Genomic DNA, 24,251 nt, shown 5'->3' with positions numbered 1-24,251 from the left:
AGGCACTTGTGTGTAAGCATTATTTGGTCTGTTGAAGTTTGCTATTTAACAAATGAAAAGCACTTCACCATATTAAAGTTTATAGAAAGGAGAATTTGCTAGTCTCCTTCCTGTTTTTTTGTTATATGCTAACAAAACAACAGTGTTGCCCCTATTAGACAGTGCAGCAATACACACAACAGTCCTGACATCAACATCACACACTAAAATATTTCTTTAAATTGCTCACCAGTAGTGACATAAAAATGTTTGGTTTAACATCTGCAGATGAGGTTATCCTCTGCAAGCCAGATGGTCCTGGAAGAAGTTAAGCAAAAGGTAAGGACCACATCATCACAATTAACAGTAACGCGGGACAATACTTTTACCCCTTTATATGTCCATTAAGTATACTATCAAAAAGAACTTGGATGGTAGCTCCAACCTAAGTTAATCAATTAGAATGTGTTGTTAACTATAGCAATCTTCAATCCCCCCAAAAAGTAACTTATTGATTTCAACTGTTTTACTGAACAACAGTATTCAACAATTGAGATACCAAAGCCTACCTGGAAGCTCTTCCTGGGACATGCCTGCTGTTCCCTAAAACTGTTGCTGTATTCAACAATTTTGATACCAAAGTCTACCTGGAAGCTCTTCCTGGGACATGCCTTCTGTCCCTGAAACCATAGCACCAATGTCGAGGACATGTTGTTCTGCACTTTCCTGGGAGCTGTCTGAATCCCTGACAGTGGGCAGGAACTTTTCATTTGGTGTTAGGTTAATGGTGGCTCTATAGCAGGCCCCCAGTACGCATCCTGTCACAGCCCACTGCAGCTGCTCTCCTACATGCAGATTTGATCATGTAATTGGCCCTATGGTGCACCTGCTCATATGTCATGCCGTGGCCACCCATAGCATTAACATCATCCACAATCTGCCACCAATTCTGCATTCTGTGTGTCATATCTCCCCATCCTCTTTCAAGCAGAAAAGCACCATGTTGCCTAAAAGCATCAACAATAACTTGATTTTCAGCACTGGTGAAGGCTGGTCTTCGAAGATTGAGACACCTGGGTGGTACAGTCCTAGGTGTCCTAAAAGACAACAGAAGGATAATACAAATAAGTATCACATGACTACAGAATAACTGTTCCCAGATAAAACAGAAAAGGTAGCATCTCAGTATTACCCACCAGAGAAACATAAAACAGTCTAGAAATTTGAAATACGAACAACAGGCTGGATGCAAAAAAAGGAAAGTAACAATAGCAACATATCCTTGTTTGTGCCATAACAGAAATGTAACTTTGCTCCCTCCTAAAAATGAATAGGCAAATGATACATTTTGCTAAAAACAACTTTGAAATGCTAAAAGTGCTATCAAATGAATTTTCCCTGAAGCATGTCTACAGATTTATCACAGAACATTCAATTTTAAGTTATTGCCAATCATGTATACATGTGAAATGCCTTGGAAAACTTGCCCATGGCATCAGTACACTTCTAACTAATACATACAGATAAAAGTGTAAAAGCCTTTGCTTCAGATTTTTCCTAATTACAATCCAGCACATGCAGTATGTACCTAACAAAATGCAAGCATACCTTCTCAAGTTCAGTAATCCTCTGTGCAGACATATCCTAAAATAATAGCCTCTGTTCAGTGTTCTCCACATAAACAAGTCTCCTTACCTTCTGTTTTCTTAGCTGTATGGTTGCCTTTTTATATGGTGTAGATTCAGGGCTATTAGCATGGTGAAGATGCAAATGAGGTGTGAACTGATCAGAATTGCTGAATCCCAAATACTTACCTTAATGTAGGAGATTTAAACATAGTGCAGACAGTCCCTCAGTGTTTGTTTTAAACACATTGCAACTGTGAATGATTACTGGTTGGGAAGAGAAAATACAACAGCACTGCAGGCTGCCCTACATCCAGTGAATGTGACAGGTTAGACTTACAAAGTATTAGATGTAAGCAGCACACAATTCACAGGTTGTGTTCATTAACATCCAACCTCTCCTTCATTTGTTGGCAACTGCATATGATATTATTTCCATTTAATAACCTCACGCATTTTAAGGCCAATGATATAGAATGGCTTACAGACTGCATGTCTCAGATTACTTGTCATATAAGAGGAAAAGAATGACTAACAAACACAGACAGGTAAGAAACAGCTGTATATTTGCAAGAAATAATCATAACTGGTTGCGTGATCACTTAGTGCATTACATCCAAAAATAATAAATGTACAAATAGTAACATGGTTTCATATTACTGTAGATGATATTGCAGTTGGTTGTGTGCAGAATGATTTCAGTTCCTTGCTGCATAGCTGTTTTTGTGGCAAAGTGGGATAAGGCACCCTTTCTGTATTCTGAAGGTTCATTGGTGTGAGAATTCAAATCCAGATCTATGTAGGCATATCTCATGTGAACCAACATTTTCTATTGTGTATGTCATAGATTGATTTTCCTCATTTCATCTACTTGTCGCTTTTTTTCTTTTTTTGCTTTTCTTACTTTTTTTTTTATTTTTTTTTATATATATTTTTTGGGGTCAGTGTTTATGCGATACAGCACTTAGACAACTGGACCACCCAGAAAGCAGACAGAATACCTTCAAACAGGACTCAGATAGCCAAAAGTAGAAATTGGATACATTCAATTAATTCTATTGAGCACCATGCAAACCTGCTAACTGACATCGCACAGTGGTTAAAACAGAGGTCTTAAGAATGATTAGTACATTAGAATGTCATATAGCTACTCCCATGGCAGCAGCTATAAGTGTAGTATTCTGGAGTACAGATGGTCCTGGATTCTAGGACAGAGTGTGCAACCTTTTTTACTGTTGTGATAGTGCAATTTATATCAATGAACCAAAACTTAGACAAATGTTATTTCAACTTTCTTGTGGCAAAGGTGCAAGTGTAGGACTGCCATACACATAGTCCTGGGTTCTAATACAGGATATTCCATGCACTTTTACTGTTGTTCCATTTCCCATTATATTCACTGTCACTTATAATACTTTAGATAGTGGAGTTGATATGAATTATATGTATGAGGGATAAGGCACCCGTAGTGTGTTTTCAGATGAATAACTGAGGATATACTGTGTACTATAGTTCTGTAAGTATACTTCTGCTATCTGGACTTGCATGGGCTGTACATTTGCCTAAGAAGCATACACAACTCCATCTATATCCAATAACTTTGTCAGGTCACATACATACATGTGTGGGTTGGGAGGGTGGCCTAATGGTTAAGGTGTTTGCCTTACAAACACAAGGTGCAGGGTTTGAGTCTCACAAGGGATAATTGGCTAGGCTTACGATGGCTCGCAAGGGCAGTTAGCCTAGTACTAACCTATGAACAGCTCATACTGTTTACCCGTATTTATGTATGATAACTGACTATGTCTGAGCATCACTTCTTCTCTGGCAAAGATGGAAATCAATGCTGTAGAAGAAAATGTTTTGTCACTCATGCCTAAATTTGAATCCCACAGTGTAAAAATCAATTTTCTCAATGTATAAAGGTGAAAATAAATGTGTCATGTCATTACATTTATGCCCCCAGTGCATGTCTGCAAACCTAACTCACCTAACATTATCTTGTAATTTCCAATATGTATTTCCAGGCTACATCAGTAGACACCCCTCAAACCAAGGCCAAGTATCAGATTAAAGTTTCAATTGCAATTATTTAATTCCTCATTGCTTAGCACTGCTGCTCTCTGCTTACTGTTGTGCAAACACATTACTTGGGTATGCGCACTACCAGTAAATGCAATAACTGGATTTGGTGGGAAAGTGTCAATCTCCATTGCTCTAGGTCTGCTGATAGACATGGTTGGCATTAGTGGTGAAGGTGCCAGGTTTAGGGCACAGAAGTAGGGTGTTCAGGAGTCCAGGATATTTACTGGACTCCTCGTAAAGCACCACAGCAACAGTATAAGCTAAAGAGAGTACTTGTAAGATTTGGAAAGCTTAATATAGGCAAGACTGGTAAGCATAATGCTCTTTTGTTCTTTTCTGTTCTTTCCCCAGCTACCAGGGATCATGAGTTCAATGTCCAGGCCCATGTTGCCTGACTGGAGAGACTGAGGGAAACAAGTGGCATGTATGCAGCAGAAGAAAAGTGTTATTGTATTATTAAAAGTTAAACATTGCTTTTTTTGGTATTTTATAGAGTTGTATCAAATTGGGCGTGCATATCCCAACTGTAAAAACAAGCAAGCATGCATTAGTCTGTACACAAACCAGTTGTAAGACTCAAATATTAGACTTTAGTCAGAGGTTATGGGTTCAAATACCACAATTCACAACTATACAATATTGTTATTTCTTCAATAATATTTACATTAAATTAAAAACTGTATACCAGTGGCATAAATGCCCTGCTGTTAACTGTAATCTGTATAACTGAAACATGTATATGTGCAATATATGCGCATTTCAAGGATTACTTGCAGAAATCTGTAGTACAATGCATATCTGTTAGGAGGTATACTTAAATGTAATACTTATGATGAAAGAGTTGTATAATTGTATTAATGCGTTCTATGTCACATATGATGGTACGAATTTTATCTCTTTTTTTTCTCTCACCCCACTCATTATCTCTCTTTTTCATTTTTTATTATGTGCTGTCAAACTGTCCCCATGTTGTCCATGTATACCACATCTCTAAATGCTCCACAGCACAGTGAGGTAGGCCAGCCCAGTGGATCAGCCTGGCCCTGCTCCACTGGCTGCAGCACTGATGCCCAGTATGTCTGGGAGCCAACCTGGCAGCACTGCCTCTGATCCCCCTGCACTACCTGTGCCCTCAGGTAGTCCTTCCCTGGAGACTGTTGCAGTGGTACCCTCAGGGACCAGTGGTAGAGGTGGTGATTTCATCATCCTCAGTGAGTTGCCAGGGATGGTGTGTAGGGTCTTGCACTTCACCATTGGTACATGCCTATGCCGGATGGAGAGGCTGCTCTTCCTTATGTTCAGTAGGAGGAAGAGAAGGAAATGTCAAGCACCCCAACCACCAGTGGAGTAAGGTGACAGTGATGACAATCCAGTGGATGAGGACTCGATTCTCACTGTCTTCAAGCTTGAGGGGCCTGGGTCTGGGTTGTCCTTTCCCTCACCCCAATCAAGGTGTCCCCCAAACATTTGTGTCCATCACTGTCCCTGTCTTTTGTGTTGTTTGTCTTCTATGTTTGCAATTGCTTCCTCACCTACCCAACTTACCTAACCCAGACATACCTACGTCCCTTCCCCAACATTCCTGTTACTCTGAAATAAAAAATAAATGGGCACCTCTGCCAGAAAAAAAATCATCCCATACATAGCTTTCCATTTCGCACACATGGCTTCTTGCCACACCTGAGTCGGTTCAGCTGGCTATGCAACATTATACATTGATGTCACCTCTCTCTATGGAGGTGACAGTCCAAACTCAGATAATATTCTGTACATAGGAGCAGTTTTTACTATTGAAGAAATGGATAGCTATGGTTCTTTCCTACCGCCCTCCTGCACATTCCTGTATTGCTTTCCCTTTGTTCTTTCCCCATGCTTACTCCCCATTTCACCACTTTCCTATCTACCCCATTATCACCACTTTAATTTGGTCAAAAAATAGAATTACATACAACACACATAATAGCCCAAAAAGCAATGGATTCCTTCACTTTTTTGGCTGCATGTTTACATGGAGGTGCCCATCACCTACCAATGCACGACAATAGTGAACAGCGGCAAAATGCTGTGGTTAACTCCACCAATGGTGCTTAACACCACTGCGCTATGCCAGCGCACTGCAACACATGTACTATAGAATTCATGTCATTGCATTATCAATGTTTTTTTTAAATAAATTCTTTAAAAGTATTAGATACACCTGGATTCAAACTCAGTATCATCTGGGGTCAAAAAGATATGTGTCAATGCATTTACACCTGCTGCCACAGAGTCAGTTAAGCAGTAGGTGTGTTTCATAGACTCAATGCTAACTCTCAGACTTTAGCAATGTGACTCACATTTACACACACTGCTTAGCTGCACGCAAACATGAATAGTATTAGAAATGTATATCTTGCGTGTGCAAACACTTTGCCAACCACCACACAAGCCTGCTGTTTGCCATGCTATGGAACAGTAAATATTATGTATTACTGCTATTTACTGTCCATTTCCTGTCTATGACATGAAGTTATATGTGGCAACATAACTAACTGAAGGCCCTATCTAACAATATGTCACATATTTACAACACAGCCATGTGTCGCCTCCTCCCCACCACTGCAACCTTGGTGCCTCAGTACTTTTTCCATGCATATATTACCCACACTACAGAAATTAATAGCAAATGTTGTGTGATATGCAATGTGCATCAGTCTAGTAACATACAGAACTAGAACTATTGACCCATAAGCTTAAAAAGCCTTATCTGCAAGGCTAAGGAAGGAGTCAGCATGGACCTTATCTACAGGGACATAGCTGACCTTCAACACACTTGACCCAACCCATTTTGGTTATGCCAAGGGTAGATCTTGCTTATTAAACCTAGTAAACTGCTTTGATATTGACCCCAAAGACCTGGATGAGGGATAACAAGACATACCACCTATGAGGTGTTATCCAAGGTCTTTGACACTATCCCCCATTCTGTATCATAGAGATAATCTCCCATCTGTGAATTAACACATACATTACTAGATAGATAGCCAATTGGCTCACTAACAGAACACACAATGTCAAAGTTGAGGATTGCACCTCTACCACTAGACCACTTGCCAGTGTAATACCACAAGGATCTGTGCTGAGCCTTCAACTATTTGAAAACTATTTCTCTGAAGCCCAGGCAAAGGTAGTTGGCCTGTGGTTTGCCAAGTCTGCAGATGACTGTTAGTTGGACACAGTCATATATAGTCCCCCAATAATGGTGAGATATTACAGAAGGGTCTGACAGAAAAAAATGGTGCCAAACTCACAGACTGAACCTTAAAGCAAACAATGTATCATTCTCCCCTTTGACAATGAAGTACCCTGCTAATTATGATATATATAGCACTCCCTCTAATCTCAAACACAGTGTTGTGAGACTTGGGAACACATGTTAAAAGCAACCTACACTTCAATTACTATGTGTCCATAATGGTGAGACACGCATTCTACATTGTGTATGTCATAAATAAGACCATCACATCCAAGACCAGGAAGGTCATAGCTCTGCTGTACTCTACCCTTATCAGACCACTAATTAAGTAATAAGTTTCTTTCTGTCTGTACCTCACCAGACACCTGCTGCAACTGGAGAAAACACAAAGGTTTGTGTCTGGGAGAATCAAGGGCCTCCAAAACATGACATACATAGAAAGACTGAAAGACCTGTCGCTGTACTCAGTATTATGCAGGCTGCTGAGAGGTGACCTATGCCTGGCCTACAAAGCAGTCTCAGACCCTACCCTACTGGAAATGTTGGTCATCTGCAAATCAAATGGGACGAGAATAACTTGCTCCAAGGTTTTCAATCTAGCCTGTGACATAAATAGAACATGCTGTGGAGACAGATATATCCCCAGTGATTGACACTCCTCTGTAATAGGCTCCCACCACATGTGAAGCAGTGCTTCTCAATAAACATATTCAAGTGCAACCTTGACAACTGCATGGGTGATTGTAAATTCATCCCTGGGGTGGCACTTATGTCCCTGATGGACAGGGCCAGTTGGTATTACTCACAAAATCACTATGCTAACAATGACCATCTAACGATACTCAATAAGGGTACTTGTGTTTTTACAAAGCTAGCCTTGTAAACACCCTGTGGTGATTAGACTAGTAACCGCCTATGAACCTATGAAGCTATGAACCTATGCAGGCCTCCCAGCATCTTCTCTCCCACATGGCCTGCTGATGTCATCTACTATTAGTTGACCTGCAGTCTTGTAAAAGTCAGACTTGTGCCATGGCATGTGCATAAAGTACTGAGATCTGTAGTCTGTGTACTTGGATAAGTAGAGTTTCTATTCTGACTGCAATCAACTGTGTGTGTGTGTGTGTGTGTGTGTGTGTGTGTGTGTGTGTGTGTGTGTGTGTGTGTGTGTGTGTGTGTGTGTGTACATCTAGACAGAAAAGCAGAAGTGTGTATCCTATAGTTAGTGCTCCAATGTAATGGATTGACAGTATTTTGATACTTGCACATGCCTACACATTCATTTCATGCAGGCCTCCCAACGTCTTCTCTCCCATATACCCTGCTGATGTCATCTACTACAAGTTGACCTGCAGTCTTGTAAAAGTCAGACTTGTACTATGGCACTTGCATAAATTACTGAGTTCTTTAGTCTCTCTACCTTAGATAGCTTGGGATTATATTATCACTGCAGTCAAGTGTGTGTGTGTGTGTGTGTGTGTGTGTGTGTGTGTGTGTGTGTGTGTGTGTGTGTGTGTGCATGCGCTCTTGCTTGACATGACTGAGAGCCTTCTACAGCAGCATGTGGGACACTGTTATTAGCATATTCTCCTCAGCAGACACTGCTGATGTCATCAGTTATAAAGTGTTGTCTGAGACACTCCAACTCAGACTTGTGCTGCAGCACTTGTGTAAAGTACTGAGTTCTGTAGTTTGCGTACTTAGATAGGTAGAGGCTCTATTCTCACTACAGTCAACTGTGTGAGTTTGTGCTCTTGTTTGACCTTACAGAGAGCCCTTTACACCAGCATGTGGGACACTATTACCATATTCTCCTCAACAGACAATGATGTTGTCATCAGCTATATCAGATTTGTGGATACACACCATTCAGGGCCAGAGACTGGCCTGGAGGCCAGGCAGAAATCACCTTATCCTATACAATGCAGATTACAGTGACATGACTTTCTATCTATCCACATACATATTGGCATGGTTTGTAGGCCTTGTGTTTTCTTGATGAGAGAACCCTGTGGTCTCTCCAGCTGCTGCATGTGTCTGGTGAGGTACACACAAAACAGAGCATTATACTCTATTAGTGTTTTGATGAGGATAGAGTACAGTGCTGTCATACAATCCTAAGATCTGAATATGATGGCATGACTTATGATGTGCACAACATAGGCTGTCAATACCAGTGTGGACATTTGGTGGTTGAAGTTCAGATTACTGTCTACATGTGTTCTCAGTGCTTGCATCATTGGGTTTCAGCATATCAGGACTGTTGTTATTGATGTAATTAACATAGAATTCCACTTTTCAGAAGGACAACATAAAGACCATTTCTGCATTTATTGCTAGATCATATGGCTTTGTTATCAATGATTTGTTTGTGTTAGCACCTCCTGTAGTATTCTCCACCACAAAATTGTTCCTCCTGTAGTATGTTATCATCATTAGTGGACTCAATGATTGCACCCAGAATGCAAGAATCAGCAAACTTGGTAAGCCAAAAGCCATATACTTTAGCCTGAACCTTTGAGAAATAGAGTCCAAACAGTAAAACGCCAAACACAGATCCCTGGGGTTTGCCAGTCATGACAGCACTACTGGTACAGGTTGATTCACCAACTTTCCCAGTATGTGTTCTTTTGGTGAGCCAGTTGGTTACCAATCTAGTGACATAAGGGTTACTCCCCAGCTGGGAGAGTTTCTCAATGATGCCTGCATGGGGGATGTTGTCAGAACCCTAGGCCAGATCATGATAAGTAGTATGCACTGTCTTACCTTCATCCAGGCCTATCACATGAAATCAATGGGCTATGACAACATCGCATATCTCCTATGAGGTGACTTAGCACACACACCTTCCTGATATGGTTGAATACACACTTCAACACACCCTCCACATGGGCTATGTTCCTATAGAAGGGTGTACATCAACACTCATCCATCTGAGTTAGGTTGACAGCACCTGATGCATGCATGTATAGACAAACCCTGACTCTCCTGAACTGTGAGGTAGACCAACATGTCATCATAGACCTCTTCTAAATGGACACTAGTAATATCCCAGCTGTGTGCAAAAGATGTGCGTGAGTTTTTTATGCCACTGTACATCATGTCTGTTACATCTGATAGATGTCCTCAAAGAGGTCATCAATGATATGCATGATGACAACACTATCATCTTGTGGAGCTTGATCAGCTTAAGGCATTTGACACAAATCCACACTGAGGTATTCAATCAACACTGTCATATAGGGCTATAAACAGCTGTATCACCAAATGGGTAGACCAGTGTATCACATACATGACATCTCACTATGTTGAAATGTGTGAAGTGACCAATATCTCAGGTCCAGTGATTAGGTCCATACATCAGGGCTGTCTGCTAGGTCCTTTCCTTTCCATTATTTAAGTGATGAACATCATAGATGACATATACACATCCTGTGTTCAAACAGCTGCCTGAAGGACAACAGATTGTGGGCAATCATTAACTCCAGCTGTGATATTAGTATAGTACAGACAGCATCACATATAACAAAAATTGCTGCCACAGCCATGACAACACCTACAATACAAGAAAACATGGAGGATGTGTTTAGTCAGGAAAACAAACACACAACTAAGTATAATGTGGACATCACACCCCATAATCAGACCATTAGGTATGTGACCTGTGTCCTGGGGTAGATGGTATGTGGAACATCCACCAGCATGTGGTCACAGTGCTGACTACTTCCTTGTATGTAACACAAATACTAAGTATGTGAAGGACATCCACATCAGAAGCCATAATACCTCCATAGATCCCAGCCTTCATCACACCAATAACTGAGTACAACATGCCCTTCTTGATGTACCTCCTTATACATCTTCCAGTGATGTGTAACTGAAGTGTACCACCTTTGTCACAGTGAGCTGTCACACAGCTTATTGCCCATAGTTAGGTGCTCTTTTTGTGGCATAAACATGGCTGTCTGATGGTGCTGAACACCAATCAAGTTGTTACACAAGATGCATGTGTGCTACCTGTTCTGGTGATGCACACATTATATACATAGGTGTTTGAAAACATTAATGGTATGGATATCACTCATGACAGTGTTTGAAAACATTAATGGTATGGATATCACTCATGACAGTGTGGACTGTAACATATATATATATATATATATATATATATATATATATATATATATATATATATGCGTGTGTGTGTGTGTGTATATATATATATATATATATATATATATATATATATGTATATATATATATATATATATATATATATATATATATATATATATATATATATATATATATATATATATATATATATATATATATATATATATATATATATATATATATATATATATATATATATATATATATATATATATATATATATATATACCATGCACACTAGTCAACTAACCTGTATTGCTCCTAATGTCGCATATAGGTATAGTAGTGTCCCTCCTAACACCTCCAGCAGATGTTACTGTGCCAGAACAGTGTGTGTGATTACCCTCATAGAGTGTGGATGTATCATAATAAGTTGTTCAAGTGTGTTTGTGCAGAATCATCTCTTATCACTCTAAATCACATATGTTATGTCAGAGGCATGGGATTACTGGTGGTATTATTCTGGCATTGTCCATGATAGTAGTTGATTATTTTAATATTTTTCATGAGCCTTTACCTGTGCCCCACTTGCTGGAGACCTCTGCTGAGAATACACTCATATTCAGACAAATCAGTTTGCACAGCTTCACGATATGCATCCTACAACAATTGTATGTTGGATCCCTGGCAGATGTACTCTGCATTATTGATGTAAAGATGTTTATCTCACACAGACATCCTCCCCATTTTATGTCACCTTGTGTGACAATTGCATAATACACATTTTCTACCACCATTTTCCACTGACATGCCCTCATCTGCTGTACATTGGGCTGTTTCACCTGTCCTCTTTCCCTGTGTTAATTCCTACAATTCATCTGTCTGTCTCTGTTCAATTCACACACTTCCCCTGAGTGTTTATTTTGCATGGTAGTCCATATACCATTACAGATCATTCACACAGCTTCAATACAGAATGAAAGGAATAGGATATCACAATACACTGCACTGTAGATTCATTGTTCTGTACTGTGTTTAGACCATATAATTTGCGTTCATCCTCTCAACTGTAAAGATATTCACAGGATGTCCAGATGTGCTCCTTGTCAAATTTGTGGCTTTTCGCCATATGACTGGAATGATCTCAGGACTGATGTAACTCAGTACTCCATACATTTTGAGTTTCATACTTCAAATCCTTCAGAACATACATTGGATATAAAAAGTGTACACCCCTGTTAAAATGCCAGATTTTTGTGATATAAAAAATGAGACCGCAATAAATCATTTCAGAACTTTTCCCACCTTTAATGTGACCTATAACCTGTACAATTCAATTGAAAAACAAACAAATCTGTTAGGGGAAAAATATAAAAGTATAAAAAATAAAAAAATATACAATAAACTTGTTGCATAAGTGTGCACACCCTTAAATTAATACTTTGTTGAAGCACCTTTTGACTTAATTACAACATTCAGTTTTCTTGGGTAGAAGTCTATCCGCATGGCACATCTTGACTTGGCAATATTTACCCACTCTTTCTTGCAAAAGTGCTCTAAATCTGTCAGATTGTGAGGGCATCTCTTGTGTACAGCCATCTTCAGGTCACTCCACAGATTTTCTATTGGATTTAGGTCTGGGCTCTGGCTGGGCCATTCCAAAACTTTAATTTTCTTCTGGTGAAGCCATTCTTTTGTTGAATTGGATGTATGCTTGGGGTCATTGTCAAGTTGAAAGATGAAATTCCTCTTCATCTTCAGCTTTCTAGCAGACACCTGAAGGTTTTGGGCCAAAAGTGACTGGTGTTTGGAACTGTTCATAATTCCCTCCACCTTGACTAAAGCCTCAGCTCCAGCTGGAGAAAAGCAACCCCAAATCATGATACTGCCACCAGCATGCTTCACCGTTGGGATGGTGTTCATTTGGTGATGTGAAGTGTTGTTTTTGCGCCAAATGTATCTTTTGGAATTGTGGCCAAAAAGTTCAACCTTGGTCTCATCAGACCATAACACATTTTCCCACATGCTTTTGGGAGACTTGATGTATTGTTTTGCAAATTTTAGCTGGGCCTGGATGTTTTTCTGTGTAAGAAAAGGCTTCTATCTTGCAACCGTACCCCATAGGCCAGACAAAGGGAGAATACAGGAGATTGCTGTCACATGTAGTACACAAACAGTACTTGCCAGAAATTTCTGCAGCTCCTTCAGTGTTGTTATTGGTCTCTTGGCAGTCTCCCTGTCCAGTTTTTGTCTTGTCTTTTCATCAATTTTGGAGGGACGTCCAGTTCTTTGCAGCGTTACTTTTGTCCCATAATTTCTCCACTTTGTGATGACAGTCTTCACTATGTTCCATGGTATATCCAATGTTGTGGAAATTATTTTGTATCCTTCTGACTGATACCTTTCAGCAATGAGATCCCTTTGATGCTTTGTAAGCTCTCTGAGAACCATGGTTGTTGCTGTAGCAGGCAACTGAGTAAATGTCAGGAAAATCCTACTAGGACAGCTGAACTTTATTTGGGGTTAATCAGAGTCTCTTTAATTAATGGCAGGTGTGTACCCAAGAAGACTGAATGCTGTAATTAAAGCAAGTATTAGTTTAAGGGTGTGCACAATTATGAAACCAGCTTATTGTACATTTTTTATTTTTTATATTTTTCAATAACAGATTTGTTTGATTTTCAATTGAATTTTACAGGTTATGGGTCACATTAAAGGTGGGAAAAGTTTTGAAATGATTTATTGTGGTCTCATTTATTATATCCCAAAAACCTGACATTTTAACAGGGGTGTGTACACTTTATATATCCATTGTACATCTTAACACAAACAGCTGGTAATTCTAGCACATTTCTATATGGCATATATGTCAAATATGTCCCTATTTCTGGGTCATTGTCCCCACATTATGTTGGCCTTTGTCCAGATGTCTTACACTAAGAGACTGAGAGCTATTTGTGAAGCCCTGATGATCATTGTGGCATTCCATGCAAAAACACAGACCGTCAGTGCTCTAGTTTCAACAGGTGTGCTACCTTGTTTCCTTGCATGGTTTCCTGGCCAGCAACACTGTTGCCAGCCACAAAACCCTCACTTAAATGTGGTGAGCAGCAGGAATATGCATTGCATGCTGCTCTCACAGTGCACCACTGAGCACACATATAAACTCCATGTAGGCTTTGCATGAAGCCTACACGGAGTTTACTGAATCCCAGAGAAAATCTACCCTGGTTTGACTCAGGAATCTTTTCCAAGCTTTTGCCTGTGTCACATTCATTGCATGCACTAGATATGTCACTGTCTGCCATTTATCCTTCATCTACCTCATACTCATTGAAGAAAATTAATGTGATAAACATGGTTAGAGTACATCTCTTACTGCAGTGCTGTATACACTCCGAGAACCCCTGCAGGGTTTCTGTCTTGGGCATGATTACCCCATATATAGCAGATTTACCCATCCTCCACATCTATTGCAAGTTCTTTGACCATTAAAAACATTTTAAGGCAACTAGGTGACCAGGCCTTGTGTTTAATACCGTAAAATACAAATTTTAGTTCTTTTTGGAAGAGTGACATTATCATTAGCATGTCTATACCCAAGTTCTATTATTTCTCACATATCTCACACACCTTCAGCCTTTCTGTGAAAGCCAGTCTCATCTCATTCAATCTGAAGGATCACACAATGATTTCACATGAGCCCCCATATACATAAATATACAGATATACCTAATAATACATTACAAAATGCTGTATGGCATATATTGAATAATATGCAGAAGAGAGAACAAAATGTGATGATTTTTTATGTTAATAATAACATGATTAATCCCCATTAAAATTTCAGATTACAGAACAAAATCTCAAATTTTATATGTTTTACCAGACAAGAATGGATCAAGAAAAAAAATCCAAGAATATCTTCCAAAAGTTAAAGCAAGTCAAATATAATCATTTAACATCATATATAGAAACAGTACTGCAGAATTGTTTTCTAGAAAATCTTCAGGCTCAAAATTACTCCAGTGGATTTGTACCTGAACTGCACTCGTTGCAATGATAATTTAAGTCTACTACTGCTAGATTCTTTGGCATAAGATTCAAGTGTTTTAAAAGAAATAATGCTAGTAAAATGTTTTATATTTCCACATAAAATACTGACAGCACTTATAAGCTGCCCACAGCTGAATACGGAATAGCCTATCAGTTTGCCTTAAATTGTTCTTGTCAGCTTCACAGAGACTTAGTATTTGAGTTGTTTTTAATATATTTTGCCATTTTTCAATATAGATAGTTTTAATGAGGCATTGTCTAGGTGAATTCTTTTTCACAGCTCTAAAGATAAAGGCGCATTTTCAGCTATCTATTAGAAAACACGTTGTATTAATAAAAGTAGAGTATTTAGTCTTGGTAAAACTATTGATGATTAGCACTGGAAGTTTGGTAATGTTTATTTTATTATTTCAAGTGACTTATTCAGAATGTACATAAACACACTTTTCATGGGAAACAAAGGAGATAAACTTCAGAACAATAAATAAAATTTGCATTCACAAATACATATTTCAAATAAGTTTATTTCAGATTTGTGGGGGCACCTGTGAGAGTTGTTTAAAAATTTTGGGAATCCTAAAAAAATAATTTAGCTAAAATTCAAAATATCAGTGGTGTGCCATCACATGACACAGAATATCTATACAATGATTTATTGTGGTAAATATGTAGTTTCTATAATTTTCTAAAGCACTTATTATTTCAGTTGGTGCATGTGTATGTGTATGTGTGTATATGTGGTCAAAACTGCCTCCACTACTTAATGTCTAGAAAAGAACAGACTATACCTTATAAAAATATTAGAGGGTCGTCCTTCAAGAGCAGCATTATTTATTCTATATTGAAACATATATGGCACAGACTGTCAAGTATACAATGTATGACAGTCTTCATATTAAGTGAAGTTTAAATGCCTGAATATTTAGTATAAATAATTCATGCTCTGTAATGATAACGAGCGACATATGAATAATTGAATGCTTCTTTTGAATGACTGGCTGCGCAGCTTTAAATTATTTTTACTGAATTTCAAGAATTTTAAAGGTTTTACCTATTAAGGTATTGTAACACTGATGCACGCTAATGGGATTATCGTTAGAACACAAAATGATGAAAATTATAATTTGAAGACATGCGTAGAATGGAGTTAAACTGTTAGTGATGGAATAGAATGTCATGTGTTTTATCATGGCTAAACGTAACATATTTACATTTGTTTTGTTTTTCCTGTCTAGATTTATCGCAGTTACGTTATTTCATTCCAAAATAGATGAGAATCAACATATTCGACGTGCCTCACTCGTTCCTATTAATTTTGAGGGCAAGGCTGAATACCACTGGATGAACTGTGAAAAAAAGAAAAGGTGGGCAAGGTATGACACCACCATTTACCTTCTACACACTTAATTTCATTTATTTCATATCAGTGGACTGCAGCAAAAAATGTGTTCATCTATTCCATTAACTAAACCTCTGATGTGAGGGAAGCCCCTCACATCCTCCAAACCTACACTTGAAGGGAGAAATCTCCAAAAGAAGTGAATCACTGCCAGCACACAATTAAAAATTGCACAGCAAGGATTTCCATTGGAAAAAGTCGTCAACATGGTGTTCTTTGGCTTCTTTCTCTTCAGGCTACTAAATCTTGAGGAATTTCATCTCAACCACTTGTAGGGGAGCTGTTCACAGCAGACACTAAATCTTTATAGAAAACTGAATGATTAACAAATTAAAGAATATAGAAAGTTTTGCAGGAGGAAGAGCCACATATATGCCAAAAGTAAGGAAAGTTTTGGCTGAAATGCATTGGTGCTGAGCTTATACAGACAGATATTATCCATAGCAACATTATGGCCATACAGGAAGGCTATTTTTTAACAAACAAGTATACTCTTCTTGAAAATAGAAAAATAGACAATAGTATCAAGTCAAGTCAAAATGATTTGTTGTCAACTCTAACAGTTGTGAAAATCATTAAGATGCTACTCATTATCATAAAATAAGTCATTTTCTTCAACCCAAATAAATTTATCACAGCAAAAGGATTTCACTAATCATAATCAGAGCCACAAAATGTATAGACTTGGCTTAATAAAATTTTGCTACTTGTCTGAGCCCAAGTTTCCAATCCATGTGTTTTAAAATGTTTTACTTTTACAGTTATTTGTTTTAACATGATAAATTTCCATGTTATGATTTAAAATAAGACAAAACATATGTTACTTTTTCAATAACGTATATATTAATCTGCTGTATTTTGATGCATGTATCAAACCTGAATACTTAGAGATGTGTGTATGCTCAGTTTTTAATATTTTTTAAGCCAAGCACTATATTTTTCTTTCCTGGCAATAAATACCATCAGTTTGATTTTGTCGGTATTAAGTTTTGAATTGTATGCACTTGTGTTTTCTTTCCAACTTTAGAACTTGATATTTTAATGCTAAGAAAATTAACGATGGAATAAAACATCACATGTAAAACCTATAATTGAAATTTCTTCTTTCCTTCTGTTTAGCACAACTTTGCCTTGGAACCTATTTACTAGTATTCCTTTATCATATTACTAAAAACAGTGAATCATATTATGAAAAGCAGGGTGCCAAAATGCAATATTGTTGGATCCCTTCTTCATAGAAAACCTGACAATAGAATCATGTTGATATTTTCTCAGGTTTAACATAATTTTTACTATAAGGTTCATAGGTAAGTACTAAGCTAGCTGCCCTTGAATGCAACTGTAAGGCTAGCCAATTTCTGAATCAAGTCCTTAATCTTGTGTCTGTGAGACCTTATCCAAACCCCAGTAATTTAGAATTAACCTCTAATAAACGTTGCTTATATTCCTTTGCTATTATAGTTTATCATAGTGTTCCCTCTCAAGGTATCAAAATCTTCTTCAGATTTAAAAAGTAGAAATATTTTTTTCCAGTGCTGATATACAAAACAGCTGATGTGGTGATGTGCCAGCAATATATACAAATTCTAAATTAGTCCAATTATCTTTTTTTTCTGTTTGTAGTTTTCAGTTCTACTAATATCACTGAGGTGAAAATCTTTAATTATGACTCAAGCAAGCTGATAGCTGAATATATTTTTAAGAACAATTAACCCATTTTCTATGAATGTGGGAAAACAAGATTTTTACATGTCATAACAATGTTATGCTAAAAATCTCAGCCCAAGCAGAAATGATTGTCTTAAAAACATCATTTATTATTTCACCTGATCCCTTGGGTTTATTGCTCTTCAAAATGCTAAGTATTTCAATTTTTTTACATACATATACTTCTTACTCCGGTTGTCTTGTATTCCATTGTATTAAATTTTTTACTCTCATATTTAATTAACTACCATGGCTGAATTTGTGCCTGTCCCTTTTGCTATTAACTGTCAAAAGCTTACCGTACTGCTTCACTGAACCGTTCTTAACACATTCTTCCATTTACTTTCTACAAATTGCATTTGTTTTTCTTTTTATTAAATTACCATATCTGCCCCCCCTCTCTGTCATGGAAAACTTATAGGGCAGGATTCACGAAGCCTCCGTGTAAGAGTTACAAGGCTTACACGGAGGCTGCAGTTAAACGGTGTGACGTCAGCATGTCATGCATATGCATGAGGGCATGCTGAATCCCACCTAAGGCTTACACGGTCCGTGGAAGACAGTAGGGGGCGTGTCCGTAGGAAGAGCCCTGCAAGCAGACACGCCCCCAGAAGAGTAAATGTGCCTAAAGAAAACCCCCACGACAGAGTACATGGAAATGTGAATAAACACAACACAACACATGCCCCCACAGACTATGAACATAAAATTATATAAATGAACATGTTATTTTTTTTTAAATTGTAAAGATGTTTGCCCGTGAGTGCGCTCGTTTGCGCGGGCATGCCTGTAGCTCAGCCACAGTTAGCAGTAAGTGGAAAAGCATATAAGAACTAACTATGCAAAGTAAGCTGAAAAGCAATAGCGTAGTGGTAGAGACGTTGGCTGAAGAGCAGGCAGTCATGGTTCGAGCCCCCACAACATCAATATTTATTTTTAGTGAAATAAGCACAAAACAAGTCCCTGACATATATGCACACATATAAAATTATATTTTATGTAAAATGTAATGAAATAGGCCATTTATTTTGAAGAAATGTGAGATAACAAAATAATAAATACCAGATGTGCCTATAGCTGAGCTACAGTTTAACAAGGTGAGGGCATCTGCCCGTAGGTGAGCAGTGGTTTAACAGGTGTAAAATGAGTGCCCAAAGGTGAGCAGTGGTTCAACAGGTGCAAAATGAGTGCCCGTAGGTTAGCCGTGGTTTAACACGCTGAAACTGTGTGCCCCTAGCTGAGCTAAGCGTAATATGCGTGCTGACAGCAAAATGAGGTGTAAACCAGCGTAACCCGTTTGTGCGGAGCTGCCCACCGCGCCAACAAGCTAACCGACGGGCAACGTTGAGCAAGCTGTAACAAAACTGCCTTTACACAGACACACCCCCTAGCCTGTCTAGACAGTCATAAAATATAAAAAGCAGTGGCCAGGTTCAAACCCAGGATACCATGCACCATAGTCAAGGTACTGAACCACTAAGCCATGACAGCTGTACTTAGAAATGCAGTAATAGCAAATATATAGGAATGAATAGAAAGAGGAGCATGACAAAGTAGGTTTTGTGAAGCTGATACAATTCCAAAATGGCCAGTCACAGATAAGTGCGGGGAAAAACGGCATATATAAGCCCCATAGGTGGGAATACACAGCATAACCGATTGTAGAACTAACTTGCAGCCAGAATGTCAGGAGTAGGTGAGGGTAGTTGCTTCCAAGCACAGAGGTGGGACATTGAGGAGTCCAGATATATGGTCTGGCTCCTTGTCCACAATCATGAGGCCCAACTCATGCAGGGCCAGGTCCTGTGGGGAGCATATAGGGCTGAGGCGTGGGACCGGTTGGCTCATGATCTCACCAGTGCCACAGGGATTCCAAGGACTGGTGAGCAGGTCCATCACCACCATGCGGACCTGAAGAGACGTAAGCAGGACCAACTGAACCTTTGGATCCAGGAGGCCTGGCAAATGCCCAACGCCCCACTACTGAATAAGTTACATCTAATTATGTATGTAAGAAATTAACCTAGCTGATATTATGGAGATGTGTATTCCAATATTACTTTATTTATATTACAGCTGCAGGTGTCCGTTCTGCGGACCGCAGAGCCTATGGCGATAGGCTGGTGCGGTTGCGCCATCAGGCAGGTCAGTAATCCTCTCCCTGTAACTGTAAATAAATATAAAAGTATGACAGTTAGCAAAAGAGTGCAGTGTAGTCACTAAGTAATAAAATGTGCAAGTAGCAGTGTAAGAGTGTTTGCAAGTATTGCTTGATTACAAAAGTGTGTTGCAGTCTGTAATCCAAACAGAAAAATGAAAATGTCTGAAATAAAGATGCCCCACCTGTAATATAATAGTACACAACCTGCAGCAGGCTGAAAAGTACAGCTGCAGAAGATGAGCAAATCACATGTGTGAAATATATCCCTGTTGAAATACTGAAACATGACAGAAGTGAGACTGTTGGAAAGGATTGTAATAACTACAGGTAAAACATGTCAATAAAGCCTAGAAGTAAGTACCATTCTGAATTGTAAAAATAAAACAAGTGAGAGAGTGTGAGAAAGAGTTATGAATCCACCAATAAAGTAGTAATAACTCCTGAATAAAGTATACTGCAGTTAGTACAGAATGAAATGAATGTGACAAGCAGAACCAAACTGCGAAATGTGTTCAAAATGTTCCTGCAGCTGGAATGTGTATCCCAAAATCTGGATATGTTGCTCTCAGTCTGCAATATGCAGATAGTATGATTGTCTGAAATACCAAACATCCACAGTTGTCTATAGCTATATAAAGCAAATGTAGCAGGATGATGTAGCTGAACAAAGCCAGATATGAACGTGTATGAATAAAAATGAAAATGTATATTGATGTAGCAGTAACATTCCTATCACCAACTTGAAGTAGTTAACACATAGGAAACTGTAGGTAGAACTGTAGTGTGTCTATATCTTCAGCTATTAGAAATGTACAGCATATGTATTGGTATTTGAAGGTGTTAATTATATTTTCTTCACCCTACCCTATAACCACATATAATCCATTCCACATGAAATTGGTATGTGCAATCACAATTAACACCCCTGGACATTTGTCCTGTTGGGTCATACATATTTGCATGTACGTTGATGCATCTGCCCTGTTCATACATCCAAACCTGATGGCCTGTTGCCATCAATCAACCCTGCATGTTGTTGGACTGTGTATTGCTGTTCAAATTATGCATGTGTTATGCTCGCTGTTCAATGGTGTGAATATCTGGGTGTTTGGTTAATGGGAATACTAATGCATGCTGTTACAACTAATTGCGAATGGTATTGTATGTTACTAACCCAAACTGTCATGACATAATGCAAAACATAGGACGACAGGGAAGGCGGGTTCCAGCGGACCCACCTCTCCCACCTCAGCTGGCGAGTGCACCTGGCAGTAGTGCCCAGTCTGTACCCTCCTCCAGTGGCCCTGTGCCACCTGCGGGTGGAAGCACTGCAGGGGATGGGGCTCATCCCCCCTCTGCAAGTGTGGCCGGAGGAGAACCACCACTCACCCTCCATAGCATCCGGACTGTGGTGTGTAGGGAGATCCAGGAATCTGTTCTTGGGCCCCTACGCCAGCTTGAGGCACAGGTGGCACAACTAATGGGCATGCCTGTTGCCCGGCCTACACAGCCCCCAGCACAGCCACATCCTGGGCAGTGAAGGTACAGTGGCAACTGCCCATGGGTGGGGATATCAGTTCCACTGTTGCCATCTGTGGGCTCATGGGCTCTGGATATTCAAACATCCATCTCCGTCAATTGTGTAACCCCCCCACACGTGTCATACACCGCCCCTGTATGCGTCTTGTTTGTCTTGTCTGTTGACCTACCCAACCTACCTCCCCAGCTATACTGACTTCCTTTACCTGACATACCACTCTCACCTGAAAAAAAAAAAAAAAAAAAAGGGCACTCTGTACCCACAAAAAAATTACACCACATACATAGCTGCCCATTTCGCACACATGTCTGCTGGACATGGAAACTGTCAATTACAATTGGCTGTACAAGAAGTATTATTGTTGTCCTTACACCTCTCTCAGGGGTGGAAGGTTTCAAATGTCACACCAAATTACAAACATATGCACAACTGTTGCTGATGAAGAAATGGGCAGCTATGGGCCTTACCTACATCCCTCCTGCAAAACCCAAGCTTGTTTCCCTACTGTCTTACCCTCTTTGTGACCCCTTTTTCACGACTTTCCTGTCTCCCCATTTTCATTTCTTTCAAAGAAAATAGCGCGGGTGTGCGCATGAGTAAGCACTGTTAAGCGGTTGTAAGCGGGTGTGCGCGGAGCTGAACGCCGGTGCGCATGCGGGAGCTCCACGCAAACCAGCGCTAACCCGGTTACAACTGCTTAAAAGTGCCTTAGTCACTCTGAATGACAGGTCCTGTAGTCTGTGCAAAAGCAAAATAAAATCCCACTGTCAGTCCTGAATCCAGGACCTTGGAAACAGTAGTCTGCATGACTTACCACTAAGCCATGACTGTTATATAAGAACATTGTGCTACAATAAATATATCATGTAATAGTAGGAATGAATGTAAAGGGAATATAGGATGTGTACTACACAAAGCATGTCATCTATATTTACCGTCAAATCTAGTGGATTTCTATAATAGTAGTGTGTGAACAGAAACAGCCATGCTAGTTGGTAGCTAGTAGGTAATGTCAGTTATTATATATATATAAATATATGTATATATATATATATATATATATATATATATATATATATATATATATAGTTGTAGGTGTCAGTATACATACACACTTAGTACAGGAAACAGGAGAGATGAATGGAGAAATGCTAATCTACAACACAGCCGGAATTATGAGAGAGATACTAACCTTTACACTCACAGAACAGTGTCCACAGCATACCAGCATGGTCCCCGCCCTTACAATCTGAAAGGGCAACGCCTATCTCACATACCCTTTTATAGCACTGTCCTGAAATCACAGTGAGAACTGCAATCAGTACACAACTGGCTGCATGCAATCAGCAAATGCTGGCTAACAACTGGTGCAGAGGCCATCACATGGACATATGCAGATACCTAGAAAAGCATCCTGTACTCCCAGTCCATGCATGCAATACTTTCACTGCACCATCTGGAGGCAGAGAGAGAGAGAGAAAAAGAAAGAAAAAAAGAAAATAAAAACACAAACAAAAACTACACTTAAGAAAAACTAAGTTGAAGCTGTCATCAGTGACAGTATCAAGCTGGGCTAGCAGCAGCAGGAACCTATACAAACAGTAACGTAATCAGCTGTGACAAACACAGGTAATGTAAAGTAACAATTTAATAGTCTACATACTGTGAACCCTCCATATGTGTTATTGGTCTGTATCTATATGTATGTCTATGTGATAAGTTGTGTGTATCTTGTTTTACCCAAAGGGGATGACTATACATTTCATGCCATTCAGTGTTAGGCCATGATTCTGGCACCAGTTGTCCATTTCAGTGAGGCCTGTCTGTAGGATGTGTGTGTCAGCTGCTGTATCGACTATGGTGCCTAGTTTGCAGTCATCTGGGAACTTTGTCATCCACAACCCGCCCATGTTTGCTTTCACATCTGAGAAGTAAATGCCAAACAAGAGGGGTCCTAGGACAGAGCCCTGTAGGATACCACTTGTGACTGGCTTTGAGTCTGACATGGCTCCCGCAATTTTGACTGTATGGATTCTGTTGTTCAACCAGTTTGCAACCCATTATGTGACATATGTATTAACATTTAAGCTGTTGAGCATGTCTATGATGCCTGAGTGGGGTATTGTGTTAAAGGCCTTAGGCAAGTCCAGGTAGGCTGTATGGACTGCTTTGCCCTCATCAATGGCTGTAGTGACTGTTTTGAAAAAGTCAACCAGGTTCAAAAGGCAGGATCAGCCCTTCACAAAGCCAAACTGGGTGGGATCAAGTGTCTGTAGGTCCCCAATGTCGCTGTATATGACTTCCATAATGAATCTTTCCATAGCTTTGCAGACCAGGCTGGTTAAGCT

Source organism: Protopterus annectens, chromosome 4.part0 (assembly GCF_019279795.1).
Source record: "Protopterus annectens isolate FY-2018-M chromosome 4.part0, PAN1.0, whole genome shotgun sequence".
Classification (NCBI taxonomy): Eukaryota; Metazoa; Chordata; order Ceratodontiformes; family Protopteridae; genus Protopterus; species Protopterus annectens.
Note: the sequence above shows the minus strand (reverse complement) of the source record.